Source organism: Antechinus flavipes, chromosome 4, assembly GCF_016432865.1.
Source record: "Antechinus flavipes isolate AdamAnt ecotype Samford, QLD, Australia chromosome 4, AdamAnt_v2, whole genome shotgun sequence".
NCBI classification, from domain to species: Eukaryota; Metazoa; Chordata; class Mammalia; order Dasyuromorphia; family Dasyuridae; genus Antechinus; species Antechinus flavipes.
The window spans coordinates 66266505-66281408 of record NC_067401.1 but is presented as its reverse complement, the minus strand read 5'-3'; the positions used below and the strand labels follow the sequence as shown (position 1 = coordinate 66281408).

General features: G+C 33.8%; 1 protein-coding gene across 1 annotated transcript in view; it reads left to right on the top strand.

Moving 5' to 3' along the window:
- The first annotated feature begins 8111 nt into the window (after positions 1-8111).
- The window catches only part of LOC127561257 (putative ferric-chelate reductase 1), a 44558-nt gene continuing 37765 nt past the window's right edge, over positions 8112-14904 (top strand). Inside the window, exon 1 of the mRNA XM_051996547.1 lies at positions 8112-8213. The gene's annotated coding sequence lies outside the window, so the exon portion shown is untranslated. The remainder of the gene's footprint in view (positions 8214-14904) is intronic.

Here is a 14904-nt window from a genome sequence, read left to right as displayed (position 1 = left end):
AAAAGATCAAATTCTCAATGCTCAAGACTGACAGGATTAAATTGTACAATTTATTGTTCAGTTTTATCTGACTCTTCATGACTCCTTGGACATCACAATGGCCAGCACATGAACAGTAGCTTTGGAGTTTTCCCAACAAAGATACTGAAGTGATTTGCCATTTCCTTCTCCAATGAATTAAGGCAAACAAAAATTAAGCTACTTACTTAGGATCATATAAATACTAAGTTTCCAAGGCCAGATTTAAACTGAGGTCTTCCTTATTACAGACTATTCATTATGCCATTTATTTGCTTAAGTGACTTACCCAAAGTCACAAGTAGTAAGATTCACAATATAAATGATCATAACAATGTATGCTTATTATAACAAGTAACTCAAAGAACAACCAACACAAAACAGTTAAAAGTAAATATTAGAAAATTACAAGTAAATGTTAGGAAATGACAAGTAGACTAGCCCCAAAGAAGAGATGAGAATACATTCCCATCCTGCTGTTTTGCAGAGGTAGGAAATACTTGGGTGTACACATATTCAAACTTCTTCAATATAGTGTTCAGTTTTACTGATTTTTCTCCTTTATGTACACACACATACCCATATTTATATGCACACACATATATATTTACATATACACTATATATTTATATATACATATGTACCTATAAATATGTATTTATGTATACACATATGTACATATACATACATGAGATGGCTCTGGGAGAGAAAGAGACATTGAAAGAAATTGTGGTGATAAAAAATTCCAGATGATAAAAAAAAAGCTATCATTAAAAAATTACTTTCTAAAAACAACCAGAAATGGGCTTTGAATCTAGACCTTCTAACTCCAGAGTCATCACTCTTTCCACTGTATATACAGTGGGGGAATTCCTTAAGTGGTTCTTGTTATGTGATCAACATGCTCAGTTAGCAAAACCATAGGAATGAAAGAACAAAGGTCATTTAACCTGAAGAAAATGTAAACTTGGGATTGGGGCAGAATAAACATGATAATTACTTTGAAATGTGTATTTTGTGTTAGAGAATAAAATTAAAAACAATTGAAGCTTTAAGCAGACAACTTTCAGCTCAGAAAGAACTTGTGGTCTAAAAACTGAAGTGGGGAGAGAGGGCAGGAATATACTTGAATGGGCTACTTTACTCTGAGGTTTTTAGTTTAGATAATCAAGTAGGTTTTTAACAAATCCTAAAATATTTGATATTTATTTTTCCTTAACAGTAGTCTTGAATACATGAATAATTAACTTTGTATTCAGGGAAATTTTACAATATTACTTGTTGGAAGTAGTACAGACACTATTAGAGAACATGCAAAATCCTCTGCTAACAATAGAGCTAAAAGAAGGCAACAAATAAAAAAGCAGTAATTTATATGAAACTTCAGAGAATTTCAGTTTTTATATACCACTTGCTCTTTCTATATTTACCCAATCTCTGTACCTGATATAGACAATGTCACCCACAGGCTGAAGGGAGAAATTAAGTTCTCTAGTCCCTTAATATTATCACATAGCTAATTCAAAATAGGAAAAAAGAAGGACATGACTTAAAATTCTTTACAATTATTAATACAATTAATCCCGTTTTGAGAACTGGTTATTAAAACAAACTCAAGCCTATATTTACATTAGACACATTTAGAAGCCAATGGGAAATATATATATATATATATATATTCTACTTCTTAGATTTCTAAGTCTGATTTTTTTTTTGTTTTCTCAGAGTTTACTTCTCCATTAAATTAAAGAAAAAACTTTTACATCTTTGCCTTATTCTCTGTCCCCTTTTAAGGCTATACATATTATTCTCAAATTATCCTGAAAGAAAGAGATACTTTAAGGACTCAATCTTATATATGAATATAGTTATTAGCAAGGGACAACAAGTGTGAGAACTCATTTAGCTAGTTGCATAGAATATAAAGTTTACCACAAATAAAGATAAAAAATAGTAAGACTTTTCATACTTGCACACTAACATAGCAACTCAGATGTTTTAGTATTAATCTATTAATACATCTAGTGTTTCATTAACAAAACTTCTGTGATTTACATGCCCTGATTACAGAAGTTTGCTATGAAAGGAAAATGAGGGACTTGATTATGACAGTCTCAAAGCTATCCCTTCAAGGGCAGAGACTGATCTGACCTAAGTTATAACATGGGAAAATTCCCTTAGCTTTGTTTAATTACAAGCAAGAATCATTGTTAATCAGCAAATAGCAAAGTTTCACATTATTCAGAGTTCATAACCAGGTTCAGAATTAATCAGATGGGAAATTTTCCTATTCAGAAAGGAAATAGCACTATGGAAAACTAAGTCAAAAGATTCTATCTTGGCCTTTGAAAGGTTGTCCTTTCAATATTTTCCAGGGACAGAATCCACCTGTAGCAGTTCTTAGACCACATTTCTTTTGGACAGCACATGGCATTCCCCCTTGAAGGATAGACTGTTATCTTCATGACAATTCGGACAATGATAACTGAAACTGAAACTTTAAATAATATTAAATATTTGTCAAATTATTACAGATAAACCAGTTTGAAGGTTTACCTAGTACTAATTTGAGAGGGGTGATTTACAGATCACCAAGATCACTGAGAAAATTCATAAACATCATGAAATAAATAAAAAAGCTAAAGTAATAATATTAACATTAATTTAAATAACTTCAAGTCTCCTTGTAACCTGTTAACCCACTCCCAATGTTCATTTAATCAGCACATTTCATCTGAAATCCCAAATGTTCTATACAATTCCATAAAATTTTACAACAAATAGAAAATTTTCACTATCGCCTAGAGCTAGGTTATTATTATTTTTCCACGTTGCAACCATAGTAAACAATGAGCAGATAGAATGATATTTCATTTGTCCTTCATTTATAAATTACAAATAATCACATTCTGAAGTTTGACACATAGGGTGAACATATTGACTCAAAATCTCCAGAAAAATTTTGACCATTCTAAGTCTCCAAATTAACATATCTGCACTGCCTATTCACACCTAAGATAAAATGAAATCTTTGAGTCTAAAGGTTTGTTATTACTAAGTTAGTTCAAAAATGTAACTTCAATACATACTATTTGTTAACAGATGCAATTTCATAATTTTGATAATTAGGAAGCCAAATAATCTCAGGTAAAATTTGCTCTTTACTAAAAGCAAACTTGTAAGTTTCTCTGCTTTGACTGATAATGGTCCTAATTTCTTAAACTTCAGCACTTCAGAATCTTACAAATACACGGTCAACAAAGTTGTTAGGATCTTATGGCTTTGCCCAAGTAGAAAGTTCCAAGGAACCTCACAAATAAGGATAGCTTAAGGATTTAAGGTATTTTTTTCTCCACAGTTAAGTTATTCTTATTACCTACTTTAAAGCAAATGGGCCTCATTAAATATTTAACAATTTTCAGACATTGTTATCATGTTCTTTTAACAGCTCAATTCATAATTAATGCCATCCAGGCAAAGGCCTGAAAGCCAACTACAAGGTAGAACAGGCTTACTCTCAGTGATGGTCACCTGCAAAGAGCCTTCAAAAAAGTCTCTTGGCTTGGCTTGCTAGATTGTTAAAAGGAAAATCATACATTTGATTAAAGAGGCAAAACTCAGGAAAAGAAAATTAACAAGGATTTTTTTTTAACACCAAGGCAAAAAAGTATTGGTGGGCCAGATAAATAGTTCTTATCAATTGTATGGTGCCAGACTAGTTAATTGATCACTCCTCGCCTTATAAGCGGTAGCGCCTTATCTTATTGGTTAGTTGAAAAATCGAATGAGATAAAATGTGTAAAAAGCTTTGCAAACCTTAAAGACTCCATAAATATTGGCTATTAATAAAAATGTAAATCTTGACAGATGGCAAAGTGGATCTGCTTGGAGTATTTGGTCATTGCAGTGCTGTTCTGGACAGTTTGGGGTGATAGTCTGGATTGCAACTCAAATGTTTTCAATGAATTTTCTGTACCCCCACCATCCTGGATCCCTTATAACATCTCTGTTTCACAAAAGACTTTTAATCCACATGATAAAATCACAGGTAAGTAATAGATTTTTTTTTTTTGTTTCTGAAATAATGTGGTATAACAGAGAAAGAACACTGAATTTGGACTCATGAGATTCAAGTTAAAATCCCAATTCTGCTTCTTATTATATCTCTATAATGTTGGGCAAGTTTTTTTATAGAACAGTGTAACATTTGGGGGAAAGACTTTTTGATTTAGTGATGTCATTGTTTCTTTAGTAACTCTACAAGTTACAAACAGCACTGGATTCAAGAGATTCCTGCTCCAGGCTCAAGGCCTTGATGGAACTGCTCCTTTTGGTACTTTTCAAATCACAGATAGAAATACACAAGGTGTCACATGTAGAAATATTGAGGTATGTAATGTTTATTTCTTTTTTTTCTTCAACAGCATTCTATTTTTCCAAATGCATGTAAAGATAGTTTTTGACATTAACTTTTGTAAGATTTTATGTTTTCAAATTTTTTTTCCTCTCTTTTTTATCTTCCCCCTTCCCAAGACAACAAGAAATTTGATATAGGTAGACATATACAATCATTTTAAACATAATCCCATATTTGTTGTAGTAATGTTTATTTCTATAAAAATCTTTCATTCCTTAAATTATTTTACTGACCATATCCAAAAGGAGTAATCATTTTGTTGAAGGCATTTGAAAGTGTTTCTTTCATTCAAAAGATGAATTGAATGTTAGAGAACATTTTCATTTTTCTTTTTTAAAATCACTTTTCTTGTTTTATAAAACCTCATATAAATTTTAGAGGTTTACTTAAGTCAACAAATTTTTAAAATAAATTCTAATGCTTCCTTTTTACTTATTTTCCCCTTTTTCCTGATCACTAGATTTTTTTTTCAGTACATAAATATGAACTAATTACTTACTTATATGCTAGGACCTATTAGAGACAGATGGTACAATGGAAAAATAGCCAGGTCTCTCGATCTGGAACACTGGGATTCAAGTCCCAACTCTAATGAATATTAATAATATGCCCTTGGGCAAGTCAATAGCTGATCACATCAAGTCCCCTAAGTTTAGTTATCACTGTGCAAATGATTCCTAGATCTAATATTAGTCTTTCTGCTGAGTGACAGAAATGCAGCTCTCATTACCTTTTGGAGATATTAAGTAGGTATTTCAAATATAACACATCAAAAAACAGAATTCCTTATCTTTCCTACCCTAAAATCCTTCCCCTTTTTAAATTTCCCTATCAATTGTGTGGTGCTTAAGCTGCCACTATCCTTTATCACAAATGTTCACAAGCTTGGAGTGACTTCTCACCCATCTTCCATTTTGTCATTTCTACCTTCACATATTTCATACTTCTCCTTTTCTCCATTAAGCTGGTATCTACCCTGATTCAGACCTTCTTCTCCTTCCACCTATTACAGTAGACTTGAAATTAGTCTTTCTGCCCCTAGTCTCTTTCCACTCCAAACCATCCACCATTCAGCCAATGATGTTTTTAAAACAAAGATCTGACCAGGTCAATCTCTGCTCAATGAGCTCCAGTGAAAATATGCTTTCTATTTCCTCCAGGATCAAATATAAAGATTCCTATTTTGACATTTAATATTCTTCATATCTTGGTCCTTTCCAGTTTTTTTTAAATGACACCTTACTACTTTCCAATTGCACACACCTATTTGCATATCTTCACAGACACTATATCCTTTTCCTAACTCTACAAGGCTGCTCCCATGCCTAAAATGCTCTACCCCACACCTCTGAATCTTAGCTTTCTTGGCATCCTTCTATACTCTGTACTCAGTAAAAATCATGTATTTTGCAGGAAGTTTTCCCCATGTCCCTCAGTTGCTAATGCCTTCCCCTTTAAGACTGCCTTTATCCATTCTATATATGTTGGAGATACCTACTTAATTACAAATTGTTCTTCCCTCCATTAGATTGTAATCTCCTTGTCCTTAGAAATTATTTTGTCTTTCTTTGCCCCAGCCTCAGTGTCATACTTATTATGCAGTAAATGCTTAATAAATGATTATTGACTGACAAACTCTCTCTGTCTCAGGGAACTATTGTTTTAGATTATTTATTGCTGGATAAGAGTTGATCTTCATTACTCAAAGAAATTTCTTTATTATTTTACTATATATACTATATATAATTCTAAATTATTTTACTGGCCATATCCAAAAGGAGTAATCATTTTGTTGAAGGCATTTGAAAGTGTTTCTTTCATTCAAAAGATGAATTGAATGTTAGAGAACATTTTCATTTTTCTTTTTTAAAATCACTTTTCTTGTTTTATAAAACCTCATATAAATTTTAGAGGTTTACTTAAGTCAACAAATTTTTAAAGTAAATTCTAATGCTTCCTTTTTACTTATTTTCCCCTTTTTCCTGATCACTAGATTTTTTTTTCAGTACATAAATATGAACTAATTACTTACTTATATGCTAGGACCTATTAGAGACAGATGGTACAATGGAAAAATAGCCAGGTCTCTCGATCTGGAACACTGGGATCCTTCTATACTCTATACTCAGTACAAATCATGTATTTTGCAGGAAGTTTTCCCCATGTCCCTCAGTTGCTAATGCAACTTAAGACTGCCTTTATCCATTCTATATATATTGGAGATACCTACTTAATTACAAATTGTTCTTCCCTCCATTAGATTGTAATCTCCTTGTCCTTAGAAATTATTTTGTCTTTCTTTGCCCCAGCCTCAGTGTCGTACTTATTATGTAAGTACCCCCTTCCCCACTCAAAAAATACTATATATTTAGGAGATGCTTTCAGGAAAGTTTTTTAAAACATTTGTTCTACCAAGTCAAATGCTTTATTAAAGCAATATAAGTGGGATCTTATATTCTGTATGTCTTTTTCTGCAGTGTTACTATGAAGATAACATTTACTATAGAAAATTATGTTAAGGCATATTGAAGAATATCACTGTATTCTCTCACAAAATCACTGAAAAGGGAATGAAGGCATATGATTAATTTTGAAGATTAGCAGAAATAAATCTCCTTACGACTTTTGAAGCTGCCTTTTAAAAAAAATCCAAAAAAAAATTAAATGCTGTTTAAATGGTTTGTATTGATATTGAATTTTTAAAAGCTCTGAGATTTGGTATTCTAAATCAACACAGAATTTTTTTCCCTTTATGAAAGCTTTTTATTTTTCAAAACATATGCATGGATAGTTATTCAACATTAGCCTTTGCAAAACCTTGTGTTCCAATTTTTCCCTTCTTCCCCCATCCCCTCCTCTAGATGGCAAGTAGTTCAATATATTTTAAACATGGTAGAAATAAATGTTAAATCCATGGCTCTCTTCAACAATGAGAAGATTTAAACCAGTTCCAATTGTTGAGTATAAAGAGAGCCATCTATACCCAGAGAGAGAACTGTGGGAACTGAGTGTGGTTCACAACATAGTATTTTCACTGTTTTTGTTGTTGTTTGCTTGCATTTTATTTTGCTTCTTTTTTTCTTGTGTGGCACAATAATTGTATAAATGCATATGCATATATTGGATATAACATATATTTTTACCATGTTTAACATATATTGGACTACTTGCTATCTAGGGGAGGGCATGGGAGAAGGGGGAAATTGGAACACAAGGTTTTGCAAGGGCTAATGTTGAAGAATTGTCCATGCATATATTTTGAAAAATAAAAAGCTTTAATAAAAAGTGTGTTAAATCCAACATATGCATACATATTTACATAATTATCTTGCCATACAAGAAAAATCAAACCAGAAAAAAAGATGAGAAACAAAATAAACTGCAAACAAAACAACAACAAAAAGAGAGAAAATGCTATGTTGTAAACCAAACTCATTTCCCATAGTCCTCTCTCTGGAAACAGAAATTTTTTAAGCAATATCAATTCATCACCAAGTGACCTCAGTGTCCCTATTAAATCCTTGGAACAGAGAATTAACAGATGTTGAGCAAAAAGTCTTTGATTCTAGTATCTTGTTCCATTGATTGATGATCAGCAACTTTACCTGATCTTGTGAATATGAGAAACATAATTTGAAGAGATACATTGCTTTTCTTTGTTCTATGATGACTTTATTTCATTACAGAACTCTTCAGTAAGTCACAGGGACAGCAGCAATAAGCAGTCAGTCCAAACAGTTTGGATAGCACCTCCTGAAAGTGGAAATATTCAGTTCAGGTATGTTGTTTCTAACATGACAGCACAGGTAAATTTGATTTCTTCACATGGGTCACATCAAGAACAATTTGCTGGCATTTATGAATACTAAATAAGCACAATAAACACCTTCTCAAAAAAAAATCAAAAAACCTATTCTACTCCTAAAGAATTTTCAATCTAAGGAAATATTACATATATACATGAAACAATGAGAGAACAATATCTAGTGATACTCAAATAGCATAGATGACAAATGCTTTTAAGAGAGAGACAGAGAGAGACACAGAAGAGAGACAGACAGACAGAGAGAGAGAAAGAAAGAGAGAAAGAGAGAGAAAGAAAGAGAGAGAGAGAGAGAGAGAGAAAGAAAGAAAGAGAGAGAGAGATGAACATATTTGAAGAATTGAGGAAATCCTCGAGCATTGGGAATTGTGTGACATGATCCTTGTAGGCTAATTATGACTGAAATCTAGGTTACCTAATACCATAATAGCTTGTTTTCATGGTATTTTTTTTTTTGTTTGCTCATTCTTCCAACTTAAGTCTTGATTGTGGACATTACATTAAGGCCAGGCTTTATACATTTTTGTATAGAATGACTTGATTGTGCTTTTAAGTCTGCTTTACTCCTGCTTTCTTGGGATATTAAGTGTTTTGTTATTCCAGGATCTCAGAGACAGATGGGACTGGAGAAATGCAAGCTCTCAGTGTGTTCAAAGCAGCTTGAACCAGGATGAAGTCTAAGTGTTATCTTCCTGGTCTGAGCTCTGTAAGTTTCTGATTTCAGTTTGGGTTTGAGCAGCACAACTTTGAACTTGCTTCGGGTTGGAGCTCCAGTAGACCACTATTTGAGGCAGTTAGCCAGCTGGAAAACTACAAGTTGAGTGACAGAACTTCAGGTCTCTCTTTGATCTGGGCTTACTGCTGTAGTTTTGCTATTTTAGGTGGCAAGTTGGCATTGAAGCTAGATCTGAGACCCAGCTTCCTCCAGGGATCAAAATTATAGAGCTGCTTTTTGCCCCTGTATTTATTGCTCACTTAATATACCTATACCTAGTATACCTAGTTTCCTAGCCCCCCCCACAAATATATATTCTTTCTTCAGTCTTCTTTGGATGTAGAACCCAGAACAGGGTAATGAATGATAGAGCTTCTACTTGTCACCTGTTTCTGCTTATTGCAAAAGCTCAGGCCCCTAAATCTGAGACTTCTTCTTATCCTGATACAGCTTGGGGCTTGCATTTGTTCATTCCCTGTAGTCAATAGGTTCCATGCAAGCCACTCTTGCTAGAGCACATTTCCAGACATCTGTCTCCCTATACCAACCTGGACTAGAAAAATAATCAAAATTTTTCAAGGTCTTCATAGTCAGGATTTGGTCTGGTCCATTTCCTAATTAAGCACTGAGGAAAGGTACGGAATGGTAACTCTAAGAGATAGGAGAAAGGAAGGATGAATTCTGAAGAGGAATCTAGCAGACATCATTAAGGAGATAGTACTTAACAGGTGAAGAATATTTGGAGAGGATTTTTTTTTCATCTTATCATTAAATTACATTTTATTTTCCCCTAATTATATGTAAAAACAATTTTTTTTATTTAATAATTACATTATATTGACACTCGTTTCTGTTCCAATTTTTTCCCCCTCCCTCCCTCCACCCCCTCCCCTAGATGGCAAGCAGTCCTTTATATGTTGGATATGTTGCAGTATATCCTAGATACAATATATGTTTGCAGAACCGAACAGTTCTCTTGTTGCGTAGGGAGAATTGGATTCAGAAGGTATAAATAATCCGGGAAGAAAAACAAAAATGCAGATAGTTTACATTCGTTTCCCAGTGTTCTTTCTTTGGGTGTAGCTGCTTTTGTCCGTCATTTATCAATTGAAACTCAGGTCTCTTTGTCAAAGAAATCCACTTCCATCAAAATATGTCCTCATACAATATCGTTGTCGAAGTGTATAATGATCTCCTGGTTCTGCTCATTTCACTTAGCATCAGTTCATGTAAGTCTCGCCAGTCCTCTCTGTATTCATCCTGCTGGTCATTTCTTACAGAACAATAATATTCCATAACATTCATATACCACAATTTACCCAGCCATTCTCCAATTGATGGGCATCCATTCATTTTCCAGTTTTTAGCCACTACAAACAGGGCTGCTACAAACATTTTGGCACATACAGGTCCCTTTCCCTTCTTTAGTATTTCTTTGGGATATAAGCCCAATAGAAACACTGCTGGATCAAAGGGTATGCACAATTTGATAATTTTTTGGGCATAATTCCAGATTGCTCTCCAGAATGGTTGGATTCGTTCACAACTCCACCAACAATGCATTAGTGTCCCAGTTTTCCCGCATCCCCTCCAACATTCATCATTATTTTTTCCTGTCATCTTAGCCAATCTGACAGGTGTGTAGTGGTATCTCAGAGTTGTCTTAATTTGCATTTCTCTGATCAATAATGATTTGGAACACTCTTTCATATGAGTGGTAATAGTTTCAATCTCATCCTCTGAAAATTGTCTGTTCATATCCTTTGACCATTTATCAATTGGGGAATGGCTTGATTTCTTATAAATTTGAGTCAGTTCTCTATATATTTTGGAAATGAGGCCTTTATCAGAACCTTTAACTGTGAAAATGTTTTCCCAGTTTGTTGCTTCCCTTCTAATCTTGTTTGCATTAGTTTTATTTGTACACAGGCTTTTTAATTTGATGTAATCGAAATTTTCTATTCTGTGATCAGTAATGGTCTCTAGTTCATCTTTGGTCACAAATTTCTTTCTCCTCCACAAGTCTGAGAGATAAACTATTCTATGTTCCTCTAATTTATTTATAGTCTCGTTCTTTATGCCTAGGTCATAGACCCATTTTGATCTTATCTTGGTATATGGTGTTAAGTGTGGGTCCATGCCTAATTTCTGCCATACTAATTTCCAATTATCCCAGCAGTTTTTATCAAATAATGAATTCTTTTCCCAGAAGTTAGGGGCTTTGGGTTTGTCAAACACTAGATTGCTATAATTGACTATTCTGTCTTGTGAGCCTAGCCTTTTCCACTGATCCACTAATCTATTTCTTAGCCAATACCAAATGGTTTTGGTGACTGCTGCTTTATAATATAATTTTAGATCAGGTACAGCTAGGCCACCTTCATTTGATTTTTTTTTCATTAATTCCCTTGAGATTCTCGACTTTTTATTGTTCCATATGAATTTTGTTGTTATTTTTTCTAGATCAATAAAATATTTTCTTGGAAGTCTGATTGGTATAGCACTAAATAAATAGATTAGTTTAGGGAGTATTGTCATCTTTATTATGTTCGCTCGGCCGATCCAAGAGCACTTAATATTTTTCCAATTATTTAAGTCTGACTTTATTTGTGTGGAGACTTTTTTATAATTTTGCTCATATAATTCCTGACTTTCCTTTGGTAGATAGATTCCCAAATATTTTATGGTATCAACAGTTATTCTGAATGGAATTTCTCTTTGTATCTCTTGCTGTTGGGTTTTGTTGGTGATGTATAAAAATGCTGAGGATTTATGGGGATTTATTTTGTAGCCAGCTACTTTGCTAAAATTATGAATTATTTCCAATAGCTTTTTGGTAGAATCTCTGGGGTTCTCTAGGTATACCATCATATCATCTGCAAAGAGTGATAGTTTGGTTTCCTCATTGCCTACTCTAATTCCTTTTATATCTTTCTCGACTCTTATTGCCGAGGCTAGTGTTTCTAATACGATATTAAATAATAATGGTGATAGTGGGCACCCTTGCTTCACTCCAGATCTTACTGGGAAAGGTTCCAGTTTTTCCCCATTGCATATGATGCTTACTGATGGTTTTAAATATATGCTCCTGACTATTTTAAGGAAAAGTCCATTTATTCCTATGCTCTCAAGTGTTTTTATTAGGAATGGATGTTGGATTTTATCAAATGCTTTTTCTGCATCTATTGAGATGATCATGTGGTTTTTGTTTGTTTGGTTATTGATATAGTCAATTATGCTAATAGTTTTCCTAATATTGAACCAGCCCTGCATTCCTGGTATAAATCCTACTTGGTCATAGTGTATTATCCTGGTGACAATTTTCTGTAATCTTTTTGCTAATATTTTATTTAAGATTTTAGCATCAATATTCATTAGGGAGATTGGTCTATAATTTTCTTTCTCTGTTTTCAGCCTACCTGGTTTAGGTATCAGTACCATATCTGTGTCATAAAAGGAGTTTGGTAGGACTCCTTCAATCCCTATTTTTTCAAATAGTTTATATAACATTGGAGTTAATTGTTCTTTAAATGTTTGGTAGAATTCACATGTAAATCCATCTGGTCCTGGGGATTTTTTCTTAGGGAGTTGATTGATAGTTTATTCTATTTCTTTTTCTGAGATGGGACTGTTTAGGATATTTACTTCTTCCTCTGTTAGTTTGGGCAAGCTGTATTTTTGGAGGTATTTTTCTATTTCATTTAAGTTGTCGAATTTATTGGCATAAAGTTGGGCAAAGTAACTCCTAATTATTGCTCTAATTTCCTCTTCGTTAGTGGTGAGTTCTCCCTTTTCATTTTTAAGACTATCAATTTGATTTTCCTCTTTCCTTTTTTTAATTAGATTTACTAAGGGTTTGTCTATTTTGTTGGTTTTTTCATAGAACCAACTCTTAGTTTTATTAATCAATTCAATAGTTTTTTTACTTTCAATTTTATTGATCTCACCTTTTACTTTTAGAATTTCAAGTTTAGTGTTTGACTGGGGGTTTTTAATTTGTTCCTTTTCTAGCATTTTTAATTGCAAACCCAATTCATTGACCTTCTCTTTCTCTATTTTATACAAATAGGCCTCTAGAGATATGAAATTTCCCCTTATTACCGCTTTGGCTGCATCCCATACATTTTGGTATGATGTCTCATTATTATCGTTTTCTTGGGTGAAGTTATTAATTATGTCTATGATTTGCTGTTTCACCCAATCATTCTTTAGTATGAGATTATTTAGTTTCCACTTATTTTTTGGTCTACTTCCCCCTGCTTTTTTGTTGAATGTAATTTTCATTGCATCGTGGTCTGAAAAGGATGCATTTACTATTTCTGCCTTACTACATTTGAGTTTGAGGTTTTTATGTCCTAATATATGGTCAATTTTTGTATAGGTTCCATGAACTGCTGAAAAGAAAGTGTATTCCTTTCTGTCTCCATTACATTTTCTCCAGAGATCTATCATATCTAACTTTTCTAGTATTCTATTTACCTCTTTGACTTCTTTCTTATTTATTTTGTGGTTTGATTTATCTAATTCTGAGAGTGCAAGGTTAAGATCTCCCACTATTATAGTTTTACTGTCTATTTCTTCTTGCAGCTCTCTTAGTTTCTCTTTTAAGAATTTGGATGCTACCCCACTTGGTGCATATATGTTTAATATAGATAGTGCTTCATTATCCATGCTACCCTTTAGCAAGATATAGTGTCCTTCCTTATCTCTTTTAATTAGGTCAATTTTTGCTTTAGCTTGATCTGAGATCAGGATGGCTACCCCTGCTTTTTTGACTTCACCTGAAGCATAGTAGATTTTGCTCCAACCTTTTACCTTTAACCTGCATGTATCTCCCCGCTTCAGGTGTGTTTCCTGTAAACAACATATTGTAGGATTCTGGCTTTTAATCCATTCTGCTAACCGCTTCCTCTTTATGGGGGAGTTTACCCCGTTCACGTTTATGGTTAGAATGACCAATTCTGTATTACTTGCCATCTTGTTAACCCCGGTTTATGCTTTCCTCCCTTCTTTCCCCTTTCCCCCCCTTCCAAGTATTAAGCTTGTGAGCACCCCTTGCTTCTCACAGCCCTCCCTTTTTAGTGTCCCTCCCCCCGCCTTTGAGTTCCTCCCCCTATCTTACCCCTTTCCCTCCCAGTTCCCGTATTCCCTTCCGCTTAGCTTATTCCTTCCCTTTCCACTTTTCCCTTCTCACTTTTCAATGAGATGGGAGAAGTTTCACCATAGATTGAATATGTCTTAAGATTTTTCACTTAAAGCCAATTCTGAAGGCAGTAAGATACCCACTATATTCATCCCCCTCCATTCTTTCTCTCAGATATAATAGGTTTCCTATGCCTCTTCATGAGATGTACTACCCCCACTTTACCCTTTTTCTGGTACAATGTCCTTTCCACATCAATTTCTAGAACAAGGTATACATGTATTCTTTATACATCTATATAGTCAAAATATAGTTCCCAAGATTAATCTTTACCTTTTTAGATTTCTCTTGAGTTCTATATTTGTAGATCAAACTTTTTGTTAAGTTCTGGTTTTTTCATCAGAAATAGATGAAATTCGCTTACTTCGTTGAATGTCCATCTTCTTCCCTGGAAAAAGATGCTCATTCTCGCTGGGTAAGTTATTTTTGGTTGCATACCAAGTTCCTTAGCCTTTCGGAATATCATATTCCAGGCCCTTCGATCTTTTAATGTGGATGCTGCCAGATCCTGGGTGATCCTTATTGTGGCTCCTTGATACTTGAATTGGGTTTTTCTAGCCGCTTGCAATATTTTTTCTTTCATCTGAGGGTTCTGGCATTTGGCCACTATATTCCTTGGTGTTTTGATTTTAGGATCCCTTTCAGTGGGTGATCGATGAATCCTTTCAATGTTTATTTTTTCCTCTGTTCCTATGACTTCTGGGCAGTTCTCTTTGATAATTTCCTGG